Genomic DNA, 15,860 nt, shown 5'->3' on the forward strand with positions numbered 1-15,860 from the left:
ATATGCTCTTCAGAGGCACAATCCTAATAACCTATTTCCTCCCTCTCTAAGTCTAAAGTTTCCACCATCTCCCAACAACAGCTGGGAACCAAGCTTTTTTTTTTTTTTTTTCAGGTCTGGGGATGAAACCCAGGGGCATCCAACCTCCGTGCTACACCCCCTGCCCTATTTTTTTTAATTATTCTTTATTTTGAAACCGGGTCTCACTGAGTTTCAGAGGACCTCACTAAGTAGCTGATGCTGTCCATGAATGATCTCAGCCTCCCGAATGCTGGGATTACAAGCGTGAGCCACCATGCCTGGCTGGGAACCAAGCTTTTAATACATGATGAGTCTTTGGACCTAAGCTCCAAACCAAAACATATTATGTACTTTTTTCTTTAATTAAAATCTTTATTGATTATTATTACTGTATAAAACAATATTCCCAAGTTATTTTAAAATAACAACTATTAGCTCCTAGACCTCATAGAGTCTGTGGGTCAGAAATTTTTGAGTAGGTGACCCATCAAGCCTGAACTGTCATAGCTAACGAGGTTACAAGTATGGAAGGACTTCTAGAGCTGAAAGACTGGCTCCTCTGGTGACTGTCTCACATGCCTGGCAGGTTGGCACTGGCTATTGATTGGGGGCTTCAGTTCTTCATGATCCAGATTACATATATCACACTTATCCTTGAAAGAAACACTTTATCTAAAATCCAAATGTAACTGTAGTCTGTCTTTTCATTTGATAGATCTGCTGTCCCTAATGATTATGACACGACACTGGATTCCCCAGCATGAGCTAACTATCTACGAGACCAAGGAAGAACGTCAGGGAGCCTCTAACAACCCAGTCTTAAAAGCCATTTGCCATATTTTAGTTGTTGCTTGGTCCAGCCTGGCTTCAGTGGAAAGACTGTGAGTATCAGGAATAGATCCTTGGGGGCACAATGGAGAATTCCTACCTTTCCAACTTCCAAAAAGGATTCACCCAAGGTCTCAGATACTGAAACAAGTATATATGGGGCACACAGTTGAGAGAACATCTTTATTTGATTATGTGTCCTTCATCACACAGAAAACTGCAGATCCACACAGCTCATTGAAGATACCTGCATATTACCCACTTGTATAATGCAATATAATCTACCTACATCAAGATCCTTAAATTAATCTCATCTACAAAATCTATTTTGTCAAATAAATTAACAGATCCTGAGGATTGGGCATGAACATTGGGAGGGGAAGATTTTTCAGTCTATAACAGTAACTTTATGGTAACATTCATAATCCTTAGTTGTTGTGAATATTTGGTCAATATGTATAATATCAGTGAATGAGTGGGCGAAGGAATGAATGAAGACCTTGTCGTGATTCAACACATATTTATTATTGGGTTCATTATATGCTTGGACATATTTTCACTATCTTCAGAAGATATCCAGGAAACCAGATATTCAGAAAACTTATTCTACAAACGTAACCTTGTGTTGGTTTCAAAGCAGATTCTCTGTCATATTTAAATAGTAGCCAATCCATTGATTACCATGGAATTAACATAAGAGAAGAAAGCATATTTTTATATATCATTTACATTTTAAAAATTTGGCTCAAAATAAAAGCAACTATCCCCACAAAGACTAAAAAGAGTGTCTCTCCTGGGGTACAGGGGCGCATGTTATCATCAAGCACATTACTAGAGTAAGGGGAGGAATGTTGTATCTTCCGAGAGGAAGGTAGGGATTTGGATGGCTCTGCTAGGTGTCTTTGAGCACCCTTTACATGTAGCACATCACCACAGGGAGATGAGAAATCCTGGCCCTTCTGCAAGGGAGACAGGAGTTTGGATGAGTCCCTTTGACAGAAGCCCAGAGTGCATGCCTCACAATTGCCTGTATCGTGGGGTCCATCCAAAGGAATCTCCCGAATCATTGACATCTTCCTGGATCTATGTCCATAGTATCTCTCCAGAATATACTGTACCAGGTTGTGAAGAATCCTCATGATGTTATCTTCAGAGAACTCTGGATTCTCAAATTGGGACCAGGAACATTTCTGGCATCTCTGAGCAAAGAGCCTCATAAGCACCTGGCCCTGGGACTTCTGGTGCTCCCAATACATGTGGAAAAGGATCTTTACTTGTGAAGAAGCCCAGCTTCGCTGGCATGAGGAGCATGAGAACCTGCAGGCAGAAGAAATAATCCCACTGTGTCCTCAGTTGATTGTTGACCCAAGAGAAAATGGTCCTGACCTGACCTATCGATTTGGAAAACTTCATGTGGCTTAGATTGTCTCTGTCATTGACAAACAAGAATAAGAGGTACTGTGTTAGATAAAGCTTTTTTTAAAATTTGATGTATGGTATTTATATATCATATTGGGTACAGAGTAATAGAAACACACATGCACATAACTCTTAGAGCATGCCCCTCTTCCCCATTCATGTCTTGGAGATTGGAATTGGTAATTTTTTACACATATGTAGCATTATTTCAAATGTTTTCCTGTGAGACACAGTTTCTGCCCATATGTTGTCCCCAAGTCTGCCTCTTTACTAGTAAACACATCTCTGGATACCTCAGAAGGAAAATAATTCTATCATCCTCAGTAAAATGTGTTCTTAATTAGGTAACAGAAAACCGTACATACCTATTTTAAGTATCTATTTTAAGGCAGTCTCTATAATTGATACCTTAAAATGTTATCTCATTTTGCCTTTAAGTCATTCCTATGAAGTAGGCGTTATTGAGCCCAATATTCAGCAAGGAAAACCGAGTCATAAAAAGTATACTAAACCTGCTCAGAACATACAGGGTAAGGAGTAAAGACATGTTTTCAAGTTCTAGCTCATTTGAAACCAACCTAAATACCATACTATATTGCCTCTAATAAACAAAATAACTAATCTTGCATCTAGAGAAACACCTGAGACCTGGAGCCATAATACTTGAGTTGAAGACTCAAGCCCATGGTTTGCACCAGAGAACCTCAGGTAAAGCACGTCTCTTCTCTACGCCTCAACTTTTAAGTCTACAAAAAGAAAAATATTTAAGGGTTATATTGTTAGCATCAAATTAGATAACATATGTGAAAATACTTTATAAACAACCAAATAATTTTTTCAAGAGCCAATTGAAGTTTTCCAAAAGTATGCTGATCAGTTACTTTTCCATCTCAAAATGACTATCAAATCAATTTATCTGAACACAAAAAACACCTTCCTATTGGGGGTATGCCAAAATGATAAAAGACGTTGTTATGGTTTAGATATACAATGTCCCCTGGAAGAGTTCATGTGTTGAAGTTTCTAGGTGGTATAATTGAGTCATGAGGGTTCTACTCTCATCAGTGGATAAGTCTATTGATGGAATAATGGATTACTGGGGGGTAATGAAGGCAGGTAGGGTGTGGTTGGAGGAGGTGGGTCACTGGGGTGTGGCCTTGAGGACTATGTATATGTCCACAGCCCCCTTCTTGTTCTGAGCTTTGCAGGCATGATCTGGTATAATATAGACTGGATTTGCTGAAACCTCAAGAACTATGAACAAATAAATCTTCGTTCCTCTAAGTTGTGGTCATCAGGTATTTGGGGTCACAGCAATGATAATGCTTACTAAAACAGATATTATGAGTCCCTCAAAGAATTCTGGTTGATGTGGAGAGACACAAGCAGTTCACTGAAATACAAAGAAGAACAAAATTTCTGCTCTATGGGCTCTGTTCTTGAGGCCTATAGGAGTCTTCATTGAAAACAATGGATTCTGTGACACTAAATAAATGTGCAGTGGTACATTTAATTATTTATAAATAGATTGTTTATATTATATAAATGTGATTATTTATATATAGATTCTTTAAATATATATGCTTATATATTTATAAATAGATTATATATTCATAATTATTATAAATATGTGCTTATAATAATTATATATAACATATATTTATAAATATATTATTTAAAATATATATGCATTTGTGTTATATACCAAACTATTACCTTATGAAAATATAGAAGGAAGCCTTATTCTGCTTAGGAGAACAGGAAATGCCTTAAGGAGGAGATTCCCTTGAGTGTTCCTTAAAGGATAAGTATGCAGAAAGAGCCTGCCCAATGCATGGGATGGCTAGCAGTTCATAAGGAGTGGAACAGGCATGCCTGAGGGAGGGTAGAGCCAGCGAGTGGGGTAAAAGGTGGGTAGAAAGCAGGCTGAGGGTCCTAGACCTCAGATTAAAAGAGAATTTGATTGTCCAGGTCAGTCATTCTCACCCTCCTGACATGGGTAAGGAGGCTGGTTCTTGCAACCTGGAGACTTGCTAGAGTTAAAGGGGGAAGGCCAGTAAGAAAGGGCTTCACTTAGAAATTCCAGGAAGTAGGTTTTAGACTTAGTTTTTGCAGCATCATTCTCTCCTATTATCCCCAGGCCTTCAGTAGGTAATATTCAAGATAACTAAATGATCTGAGTCAGTTCTTTGGATGTTAAAGGAAGGGTCAGGTCTCAGACTGGGATTGAACAGGGCTGTGGGAAGAGAACGATTGCAGCCTGGGAGGCCTCTCAGTACTGACTGGGCAGGGAGACTGCAGGGGACTCTCGGGACGTCTGCAACAAATGAGTGGTGAGACAATAGGAGGCAGATTTGTGGAACTAGGAGGCCTTCTCCAGACATTTCCAGAAATATTTAAAGAAAGAAACCTACTAGAAGAAATTTCCTGCATTTAAACAAGATGGAGCCAGGCGTGGTGGCACATGCTTGTAATCCCCGCACTTAGGAGGTGGAGACAGGAGAATCGCACTGGTTTGGAGCCAGCCTTGCTGGCTTGAGACCCCATTTCCACATAAAAAGGTGAAAAAATAGGTCTGGGAGTGTAGCCCATGGGAGTATATCCCGGAGGTAGAAGGGCTTCCAGGAAACCCAGTACCACAAAAAAAAAAAAAACAAAAAAAAAAAAAAACAAAAAAAAAACAAGATGGAGGCCTAGAGTCTCAGCTTTTAAGGAGCACTGTGACCACAAAAGGTTGGAGAACCTGGTGACATTTACTCATTTAACAAGCTCTCAAAGGGACAGATTAATGCTAATCTGAGCCTCTTTGCTCAGGAAGGCCCAATGCCAAGCATATCCACACTTACCTTCCGAATGCTTTCTGTTGGAACTGCTTCCATCCGGGAGCCACCAGATCTGGCTGAATGTTCTTGTCCAACTTTAGGGTCCATTTGACCCAGGGTTTCTCCTGCTGGATCAGTTCTTGAAAAGTCAGCTCCCACATACTGAAATCCAAGCACATTTTCCTCTGAGACCGAGTGTGTTCTGAGCACCACTCGGTTTTGCTCAGTCTCAGGCAAAAGAGTATCTTCCCTTTGCCGGTTCAGTTTAGTTTCGCTTTCCTGGTTCAATTTAGTTTCGTTTTCCTTTTTGAGCACGTAAAAAAAAAAAAAAAAAAAAAATGTTTTGATGTGGATACAGTTCTTCATTCTGAAGACAGAGGGCAGAAGAGTCCTGTCACTTTGCCCACAGGCCTTGCTGAGGCAGATGCCTCAGTGCAAAGCTGTGTTCTAGATTCTCTGAGGCTTATATAGGTGGTAGTTTTCATTTTCTTTTACTCTCATTTTTATAATAGGCAAAGCACTGTTTATGGTGTTGCAGTAAAAAAGTACCCTATGACTAAGAAATAGCTCCCACACCCCCCCCCCCAGCTCACACCCTGCTGGTGACACCTGAAGTAGGCAGAGGCAAGGTTCTGTTCCCCAGGGGCCACTCTGCACCTGAGTGGGGACTCTACTGCAGAGGAGAGGTTAACCTGTGTGCAGGTTAGCCACACAGAGAGCTGGGCCACCTTGCCCAAAGCAGCACAAGTAAATCCAAGAGAGGTGAGGTTTGAAGTCCATGTGGCTCCAAAACTTGCAGTGTCTGTAGCCAACTGGCTCACTGAGAATGATGGGGATTGGGCCTGTATTGATTGCTAATAGGTATTAATTGCTAATAATAAGAATAAGCTGACATACTTAGGCAGAACAATAAAATCCTTTTCTCTGTCTCTAAGCTGTCAGCCAGAAGTCCTAGCTGAGGTTGACCTTGGTCAACTAAAAGTTGGCTATTAGCGCAGCTGAACATCGAATGTTAAAAACACAGTTAGCTCAGCTGAACACCAAATGTTAAAAACACAGTGTTAGCCCAGCCGAACACCGAATGTTAAAAACACAGTGTTAGCCCAGCTTTACACTGAATGTTAAAAACCTGCACTTAGAAAAAGAATTACATAGACTCTAACAACAGTTTAGACTAAAGTTGAAATATTATAAAGCAAGCTATATTAGCCCAATATTTATTAATTACACAAAATAGTTATAGCTCCCAAACCTCCATATTTTAAAAGACCATATTTCTGTTTCTTTCTTTTCTTTATTATAAAACAATAATATTACTTATTATCTAACATAATAAGTAATAATAAGTAACTTCTAGAAGAAAGAGATAAAGAGAAGATGAAAACTCAACAAGGACATAGGTGGACAATACATGCTTTAAACTTTAAGAATAAAACTAAAGCCGAAACCAAAGTGGGCTTCTACCATGCAGCCCCTTGACCTTGCTAACCAAGTAACACTTTTTGATTAGTCATGTCAGAACTGTCATTCCCTGTGAGGATGAACAAAGAAGGTTAACAGAGACGCTTACACAGCAGAGATAACTGGTGCTCTTGGTGGGAAAAGAAGACTACTGGCTAAATAGGAAGGGAGAAAGGAGATAATTAATTCTTATTTTTTTAAAAAATGTATGTTTGTGCCAGGCATGGTGGCGCACATTTGTAATCCCTGCACTTGAGAGTCTGAGACTGGAGGATCACATAGGTTCGAAGCCAGCCTCAGCTACTTAGTGAGGCTCTCAGCACTTAGTGAGACCGTTTCCAAATAAATTCTAAAATAGGCCCGGGGAGTGTGGCTGGAAGTAGAAAGCCCTGGGTGCCTCCCCCCTGTACCACAAATATATATATATATATATATATATATATATATATATATATATATATATATATATGTATTCAAAGCCCTCAGTGTCTTACTCTTAAGGCACTCTATTGTGTTGTCTCTGACGTAGTGCTTTGATTGCTCTGTCCCTCTTTCTACCTATAATAATAAAACTTTGCTTAAGCTTATAGCAGTGTAGTTCTAGCTATTTTTTTATAAACTAGCTAAAAACAAGAACCCACAGCAACATCCCAAACATTAACAAGCAAAAGACACAAATGGTATTTTGGATTCCTGGCTGCTATAATGGAGCCAGTGCCAGAGGAGCCATCCTGGAACCTTGACTCAGCAGTTTGATCTGGGGAGATTTTCTAAATCCTGAGGATCAGACTAGGAGAATACGCTGCCTGAAAGGATTATATCCTTCTACTTTCACATGAAAATTATCATGGAGAGCAGTGTACAAGATGCCTTTCAATGCTAGGACATAGAATACCTGTTCTTGAGTTGAGAAGCTGGACTAGATGATCTTCAAAGACATGTCTGACCCAAAAAGTCTGAAATAGGATTCTTTGTCTTCGGAAGTCCCACTATAGGAGCAGACTGTTTTCTGGGCCCTTCTAGGCTTTGACATATCTTCTTTAGGAGCCAGAACCACCTCATCCCAGGACATTCTGCTTTATAAAAACTCTCTCAACTTTCATAAACTTTCAAACTGAGGGCACCTATGTCAAGGCAAGCAATTTATCAAACTCTGGGACCTTGGAACTAGATCTATTTTTTATAGAATATCAGAGTTAGAAAGCTTTAAGAATCAACTTGCTTTCTTTTTCTAATTTTTATTAAAAAAAAATTAAAGGCCAGACCTAGAGGAATAAAGTTTCTTTCCCAAGGCTACACAACAATGTAAAGTCAATATAGGGTCTAGTTCTGAGCTGAACAACCCTGCCCACCCGTGAGTAGCCCTTTTCTCCACCCCTTCGGTAGGATTCCAAACCTACTCTTTTATCCTTTTATGACCAGAGTTTGCCTCTTAGAGTGCCCTGACCCATGATCCCTTAAATGTTCTGTTTTCCTTAAAATATAGTTTTGACGGATCCAATAGGCTCCCTCACAATTTTCTTCTGCCTGCCGTTTTGCCTGTGACATACACAGCAGTTCCAGGTCAACCTGGACTGATGCACTGGAGCCTAGGGAGAAGGAGATTAAGGGAAGGATTTGAGGTTTGAAGACTGTAGGAAGCTCACTACCTTACCCATCAACAAGAAGCAAAAGAAGAAAACAAAAGGTAAAAAGGAACATAAGCCCCTTTTGCAATTCCCTGATGCACTTAAGCCCCTTGCTTTCTACACCAAGGCATTGTAACTCCAGGATAATGTAATCATGGAATGTAGAATCTGGAGGACATCATTTTGCTGAGACTGATGGAGGGAAATGACTCAAGTCATACAATGTGACGATGATAACCTTTAGAACTGTATTTACTATTGATGACTTAACAAAAGAGGAAAGATTTCCAAAGGAAGGTACTAATCGATTCTGGAAAAGGAAGGCGTTCAAATTTTCAAAATTTCAGTGGGTCAGAGCTAGAACAAGTCTACAGGATCATCTAATCCTGAGGCAGACATTAAGAATTAGTGCTTGCACCTTTTCTTCAGGGCCTGTGCATAACTTCAGAATTCCTCTTATCACAGAATTCCAAGCAGCCACACCAATTGACTGGCCCAGGGAGCATTCTTGCCATTTCTGCCATAATTCAACTTCTTTATTTTACAAGTCACAGAAATTGAGGCCAAGATATATCTGGTTTAACCAAGGCCTAAGTTTTTTTTTTTTTTTTTTTTAATCTTAGATATTCAGCCATGTGGGGGATATTACATAACATACCACAAAGACATTGTAGGCCTGGGGACACTGTAGGGCTTGGGGAGAAAGTAGATCAGGAAGATGAGGATTGAAGGGGATCGAGCAGAAAGTAGAGATTCGAGAGGCCCCGTTTCTGGCACTCATCCACTTGATCGTTTGTTTCTAATGTTACTGTAGCTGGGAATGAAAAGGGACAGAGGGATTTCGTTTGGTTAAAAGAGAGAAACAAAAACTAAGTGAGGGAATCCCTAAGGTAGTAATAATTTTACTTACATTTTAAAAATCTCTCGTTAGCATAAATTCTGTAGGTGTTTGCAGAACAGATGCACAGGTCATCGAGGGGGGAGCACGCTTCATCTCTTCAGAGCAGAGGGAATGAATTCTAGACGTGGGCTCCCTGCTGTGTTCATGAGGGTAAACATCTATCTTTACCTCTCTGGCTCTGAGATGACCTATGTAATAAGTGTTAGAGCCAGGACTCAAATTTCTCTGAGGCCGCAGGAGATCTCAGCAGAGCATATGCATTCCTAAAGCAGGAATGAGTTGCTAATGGTAGAGGAACAGGCTCGTGATACAGGGAGCTATTTGGGGCGAATCTGGAAATCTTTGTACTGGTCCTCCATGGATTGCACTCGGGCTGCTGGGCACATCCTAAGATGGACCACTGCTCCAAGTTAGGACTACTGCTCAGCAAAAGGTTACTCTGGAGGGGAGGAAGGTGTAGGTATCACAAGACCCTGAAATTAATGGAAAGAGCTGGTTTTAGTTTTCATCATTACCTATACACTGTGCATTTTAAACAATCACAACTGCTACAATAAGAACCAGTGGAGTCAAGGAAAAGCAGAATCACAGAGTTGGTTTAGAAAAAACAAATAACAACCATGCACAGTGGCATACACTTGTAATCCCAGTACTTGGGAGGCGGAGACAGGAGGATTGTAGGTTCAAGAATAGCACTGGCACCCTAGTGAGACCCTGTCTCAAAATTAAAATAAAAAATTAAAGGCTGGAGTACAATTCAGTGCTAGAGTGCCCTTGAGTTCAATCCTAGTAACACACATGCACACACACACACACACACACACACACACACACACAAAGTAAAATAGATAACACATTTATCAAATACCTCTGACCTCCTAGTCTCATAGACCTTGCCTTCAGGCAGGTCTCAGTCTGGCAAAAAACAGACAGGTCCAATCCTGTTAACTCATCCCTGCTCTAGGCTACTGAGGGTCACTTTTCTATGCCCTCCTTTTCCGATTCTGATCTGTGCTTTTCTTCCTCTGGGCATCCTTCCACTTTTCCAGCTGGCTCTCCGTAGCTTGGCACTTTCCCATCTCACTTTCGTTAGCTCATCCCATGAGTGAAGAGCAGAGATTTGGAGCCAGAAGGCCTGTGTTGAGTCCTAGGAATACCACTTAATGCCTAGGTATCATCGGCCAAGTTCTTGAAATTCTTCATGCCTCAGTTTCCCTATGTAAAAATGGAGATAATAATGTTACCTACCCCATAGGGCTGTGGCAGGGGTTGAAGCTACTTAAAACAATAGTTACTGGCCCTGGAAAATAGAAGTATTTGCCATTTTTGTTGTTGTTGCTATGTTTCATGAGCCTTTGAAGTTACCACAGTGTCTTTTTTAAACATGTTAGGAATACAAGATAAAATTACAAATAAGTATATATTCTTTAAAATATCATAATGTAGAACTGGGCATCGTGGTAAATACCTGTAATCCCAGTACTTGAGAAGTTAAGATAAAAGCATCAAAAGGTTGAGGCCAAGGCATGTAACCTAGCAAGACTCTGTTTCAAAGTAAAAATTTTTTAAAGAGCTCAGAAATAGAATGCCTCTGGGTTCAATCCTCTGTGCCAAAAGGAGGTGTGTGTGTGTGTGTGTGTGTGTGTGTGTGTGTGTACTGGAGTTGTGGCTCAGAAGTAGAACTCATCTGTATTTGATCTCCAATACCAATACCACACACATAAAAAAATAGTGTGAGGAAAAACTTAAAATTAGAATATGTATAATGCTTGGAGAGCACAATAGTCACTTAGGAATCCAGACTGAGTAGAAATACACATTCCGATCGTACCACATTATCTACCCAGCCCCACTCTGTGCATCTGCCTGGGGAAGGCCAGCTCCTCCCCCAGGACACATGTCCAGTCTGTTTGCTGGTGGCCAACCGCTCTGTGAAAGGTGAGCAGGAAGTGAAACAAAGCGTGACATCCTGGGCCAGCTACCTCTCGGGCCCAGGGGCTACATCCGCTAAAAAAAAAAAAAAAAAAAAAAAAAAATCATCCAAGAGAGTGAAGTTACACTAAAATCAACCTCTGAGAAAGAACTAAGATGAAAATTCACACATTTTCAAAGGAACAATTTGTTCATACTTTCTAGAAAAACCTGCTTAGCTTCAGGCCTTTCGAAGTCCAGCTCTAGGATTCTGGGGTCTGCCTCTATAGGCAACCATATTGGGGGAAGGTAGAAAAACTTTTATGAGCCTGAAAAAAGTGAGCTCCAGAGAGGAGGGGTGACTCACTTAGGGAGCTTGCTGAGGCCACTGTGCTCAAAACAGACACAAACAACTTCAAGGAGGAAACATTTAATGTGGCTCATGGCTTCACAGGTTTTCGCCTATGGTCAGCGGGCCTCATTGCTTTGGGCCTGAGGTGAGGCAGGGCATCATGAAAAAAAGGGGTGGCAGAGGAGAGCTGCTTAGTTCACAGCAGCAGGAAAGGGGAGAGAGAGAGAGAGAGAGAGAGAGAGAGAGAGAGAGAGAGAGAGAGAGAGAGAAAGAGAGAGAGAGAGAGAGAGAGAGAGAGAGAGAGAGAGAGAGATTGCGCAAAGTATATCTCAGGGTTTTTTTTTTTTTTTTGGTGGTACTAGGGTTCCTGGAAGCCCTTCTACCTCTGGGCTACACTCCCAGACCTATTTTATATTTTTATTTGGAAAGAGGGTCTCTTAAACCAGCGAGGCTGGCTCCAAACCAGCGCTATCCTCCTGTCTCCGCCTCCCAAGCCCGGGGATTACAAGCGTGCGCCACCACGCCCAGCTATATCTCAGGTTTGAGGACAGCCTCAGCTAGTAATAAGACTATCAACAACCTATAGGAGATGCTCTTTCTAAACAAAATATATATTTTTTAAATGGGCTGGGGTGGGTTTCTGAGATAGAATGGCCCTGGGTTCAATCTCCAGTACCTTACCCCCTAAAATAACTTTCTAGCATGTCCTCCTCCTCCAGCTAGATCCCATCTTCTAAAATGTCCATCACCTCCTGTAACACCATCAAACTGTCAATCTGCCAGTGGGTGAGTCCACCAAAGAGGTCAGAGGTCAGAGCCCTCGGATTCCATCACTTCTCACAAGCTCCACCTCTGGGCACTGCTGCACAGGGGACTAAGGCTTCAGCCCCTGAGACTTCGGGGGGCTTTCCAGATCCAGACATAACAGTCCCTCTAAGAAGAGCTTTACTCCTACTCACGATCACCACTTCCTCTTTTTCAGCCAGGTGGTCTTAAAACCCAGGGTCAGAGCTCTCCTGGTCCTGTTCACAGCCACTGCACAGGAGCAGGGGCTGAAACTACCTGCACTCCAGCATGATGTTAGGAAACAAGCAGCCAAAGCACACCCTTCAGTGAGCTTCCTCCTGGCCCTAGCTTGCTTGACCAATCCCTGCTTTTGTCCCAGGAGCATCTCTCACGTTAGCTCTCATACCCAGACTACTTGTCTTGAGCTCTGCTATTAGAGAATCCTAATCAAGACAAAGTGCAACGTTTTTCTTTTTTCTTTCTTTCTTTCTTTTTTTTTTTTTTTTTGGTGTAAGGGATTGAAGCCAGGGACATTTACCTCTAAACTATTCTCCCAGCCGTTTTTATTTATTTATTTATTTATTTATTTATTTATTTATTTATGTCAAAACAGGGTGTCAGCCAAGTGCTGTGGTACATGTTTGCAATCCCAGTACTTGGGAGGCTGAGACAGGAAGATTGCAGGTTTGCAGCCAGCCTCAGCAACTTAGTGAGGCCCTCCACAATTTAGTGAGACCTCATTTCAAGATAAAAAATAAAAAAATAGGGCTGAGATCCAGGCATGGTGGTACACGCTTGTAATCCTAGTACTTGGGAGACAGAGACAGGAGGATTGTAGGTTCTTGGCCAGCCTCAGCTACTTAGTGAGGACCTCTGCAATTTAGTGATACCCTGTTTCAAAATAAAGGATTAAAAATGGAGCCAGACATGGTGGCACATACTTGTAATCCCAGTATTCGGAAGGCTGAGATAGGAGGATGCCAGTTTGCAGACAGCCTCAACTACTTAGCGAGGCCTTTGCAACTCAATGAGACCCTGTTTCAAAATAAAAAATAAAAATAGGGATGAGGGTGCAGCTTGGAAGTAGAATGCCCTGGGTTCCATCCCCGGTACTGAAAAAAAAAAAAATGGAGCTAGGGATGTAGTTTGAAGGTAGAATGCCTCTAGATTCAACCCCTAGTACTGCAAAATAATAAAAAAAATAAAAAGTAGGGCTGGAGGTGTAGCTCAGAGGTAGAATGCCCCTGGGTTCAACCCCCAGTACTGCATTAAAATAAAATAAAATAATAAAATAAAACAGAATCTCATTAAGTTGCTGAGGGTCTCAGTCTAAATTATAGGAACCACACCTGACTGACAAAGAACAACTTATTTTATTTTTCTTCATTTTCTTCTCATGTACGTAAAGACAATTTCCAAACTGTAATCTTATGAACAGCCTACGGGTCATCACTCCCATTCTCACAGCAAGGAAAAAGCTGGTCAAACTGAAAAGAAGCATCTATCTCTTCTTAGACCCATTAGAGAACTGAGCTCATAGGGCAAACCACTGCCATGAATATCAGAGAGAAGCCGGTGGATGCAGAGAATCACAGCTTGCAGAGCCAAAGCTGAGGAGCAGAAGCCCATGGCCAAACCAGCACTGCGTGGACAGAAACTCTTCAAGCTGTTAACTGGAGAATTGCTGGAGGTGCAGTGAGGACAAGGTTTATAATTAAAATATACACGGGAAGTTTGGCTTCCAGGAGCCCCAGCAGGAACTCATTGTGTAGATGAAAGAAAAAAAAAAGACCCTTGTGCTTCCCACAGGGAAGAAGAAACAAACAAACACAACCATTTAAAAAAAACCTAGAGCTCTATGTTCTCCTGACCATGGTTTGCCTTCAAGAAATCTATTTCACGAATCATAGCAGATTTGAGTTTTACCAAAATCTCACCTGGGGAAAGAAAATACTCAATGCTGGGGAAAGAAAATACTCAATGCCAGCTGTTCTAGTTTTCAGCTAGAAAGTCCAGGCGACTTCCTCCCTGGTGATGGGGGCCCGAGTCCGCCATGCTGGCAGTGGCGGGCAGGAGAGGCTGACACGGGCTCAGGGAGGCAGGGCTACCTGTGTGCGTCTTTTGGGAGAAGAGCCAGGTCTCACACAGTTCAGATTAATTCTCTACTCAGCTCATAATATCTGATGGAGAAATAAAGGGTGAAATCAGCCACCAGAACTTCTAAACACGTGACTGGAATCATTAGGCTGCCAAGCCATGTAAGAGATTTGAAAAGCCCTCTAAGTCCCATTCCTTTCTTGCTGGCTTTGTAATGGTCAACACTTGAGTTATACATTAAAGCTCAGCTACTATTTCTCAGGTAACTAGGGGGAAAGCAATCAACTTAAAATTAGAAGACAGAGGCATTTATACTCCAACACCTAGCTGCATAACCACTTTGAACTTGATTTTTTTTTTATAATATGGAACTGATAATAATACCCATCCCATTCAATTTAATGATATAAATACTTATATTATTTAGATATAGACCACAATGGTAAAATACTAGGTAGTATTATTTAAAAAAATAAAAAATATGAAAAAGCTTGAAATAATAGCACTTAGATGGAATAAAGCATTTGAGTTCAATATTAAAGAATGCAGAAAACATAAAGACTCACGTATATAAAAGAGAGAGAGATTTAGACCAAGAACCCAGAAAGTATCTTTGTGCATTAGGGAGATAAAAATGAATAACTAAAATTTAGAGTACTTTATTTCTTAGAATACACGTTTATCCCACATGTACATAGTCCCTACACTAATGCAGTGTCTAATGACTCTAATAAAAGAATGCTTCAAAATAGATGTGTTTAATGACGCTTTGTAAGATACAGATGTCCAGGTCCATCTCTGAAAATTATGATTCTGCAGGTCTGGAATGAGGTTATATGTGTTCATGGAATGAGGTTATGTATTTTAAAAATCTCCAAGAATGATACTGAAATACACTCCTGGACAAAAATCAGTATACATAAAAAATTCCGAAGCTCAGAAAGTTTGCGTGATTCAGAGACTTGACAAGATCTGCCACTATGGGAGGCAGAGGCAGGATTAAAACAAGATGCTTTAACTATACCTTTGTTGCTTTTTTTCCACAGTGAAATCTTGGAAGGCAAGGTCAGCCTTCATTCATCTGGTGATTATGTGGTTGAGTTGACCTGGCACCAGAAAGCAACTTACTCTGATAGTCCAGGAGACAGCCACAGTCATAATGCATGAGTTTAATTAATAACAGACCAAGCCAAAAGTGAAGGAGGAGAGCTATTAAAAAAAAAAAAGGAACTTATCATTCAAAGCTTACAATGCCAAACTGAGGATACATTAACCCTTTTGCCTTTTCAGCCTTGATCTGGACTTGAGAAAGCAGCCCAGGCCTAAGTGGAACCCCCACATCCCCTCCTGACATCAGAGAAAATTTTAATACTGTGCAACAGGCAGCCAAGACCCCAGAAACCATGCAGGAACAAGCAGCTCACCTCTAGCCTCTCCCAGGGCTGGCTCAATGAGTATATTATCAGACTCCGGACCTTGACTTCAGTGCAGGTGTTCTGCAAAGACTCAGACTTGTCCCCCTGAGGGCTGTTCACAAGATTCATGCTGGAGTGTTCATGTAGAATGTGGCCTCCAGTCTTCCACTGAAGCTATTGATTTCTCCCCAATTCATTCCGACAGGTCATTTTCTCAGC

This window comes from Muscardinus avellanarius, assembly GCF_963383645.1.
Source record: "Muscardinus avellanarius genome assembly, chromosome: 5".
In the NCBI taxonomy this organism is placed as follows: Eukaryota; Metazoa; Chordata; class Mammalia; order Rodentia; family Gliridae; genus Muscardinus; species Muscardinus avellanarius.